This window comes from Pseudophryne corroboree, chromosome 1 (assembly GCF_028390025.1).
Source record: "Pseudophryne corroboree isolate aPseCor3 chromosome 1, aPseCor3.hap2, whole genome shotgun sequence".
Taxonomy (NCBI): Eukaryota; Metazoa; Chordata; class Amphibia; order Anura; family Myobatrachidae; genus Pseudophryne; species Pseudophryne corroboree.
Window position 1 is genome coordinate 752,037,444 of NC_086444.1, and position 997 is coordinate 752,038,440.

The 997-nt window shown below is 42.2% G+C and overlaps 1 pseudogene; it reads right to left on the reverse strand.

Annotated features, from left to right (window-relative positions):
* Positions 1-526: 526 nt before the first annotated feature.
* Positions 527-645, reverse strand: LOC134951187 (5S ribosomal RNA; annotated as a pseudogene).
* Between the last annotated feature and the right edge of the window lie 352 nt (positions 646-997).

The window sequence follows — 997 nt, forward strand, 5'->3', positions numbered from 1 at the left end:
TGGTGTCCAGTAGCCTAAGAAGCCAATCCATCCTGCACGCAGGTGAGTTCACTTCTTCTCCCCTAAGTCCCTCGTAGCAGTGAGCCTGTTGCCAGCAGGACTCACTGAAAATAAAAAACCTAACAAAACTTTTACTCTAAGCAGCTCTTTAGGAGAGCCACCTAGATTGCACCCTTCTCGGCCGGGCACAAAAATCTAACTGGAGGAGGGTCATAGGGGGAGGAGCCAGTGCACACCACCTGATCCTAAAGCTTTTACTTTTGTGCCCTGTCTCCTGCGGAGCCGCTATTCCCCATGGTCCTGACGGAGTCCCCAGCATCCACTAGGACGTCAGAGAAAATATGTTTATTCCCTTGATAATCCAAAAATTACTTTAATTTTAAATTGAAAAAATCTTTGTGGGAGTAAACTAGCTCCATTAGGTTCAGCTATCAAATGTCAGAATATCAAGATTAAATATAGGTGGAGATTCGATGCCTGGGTCTGCACAGAAAGCTGGAAAAACTCAAATGATGTGAGAGTAAAATACCTACGGTACCTAGTATTCTCTGGTGGTCTCCCAACCGGGTACTGACCAGGCCCTGCAGTGTATGGCTTCCAAGATCAGACGAGGTTGGGCATACTCAGTGCGGTTTGACCGTAGGTGAGTAAATCTCCAGCATGTGCAATCAATTCCAGTGTACAGTTACTCCAGGCAAATCATATGGATATGATAATCTGACAAGGATTAATCCCCTGAATGAGATATAAATGATTCTGTGCAATGAAAAAATACACCGTATTGGTGTTTGTTGCCCCAATCTGACACCTATTGTTATATCACATTTAAGCAAAGAACAAAAATATTCTTGAAACATATATTGAATGTTCCTGTGGCTGGATATCACAAAAAAATAATAAATCCTAGAGATTCAGATTTTATAGGGGGAGGCCGTGTTTTTGGGTATACAAATCACTATCACCATCGTATTCTAATGGTTGTAATACTGAATAAGAA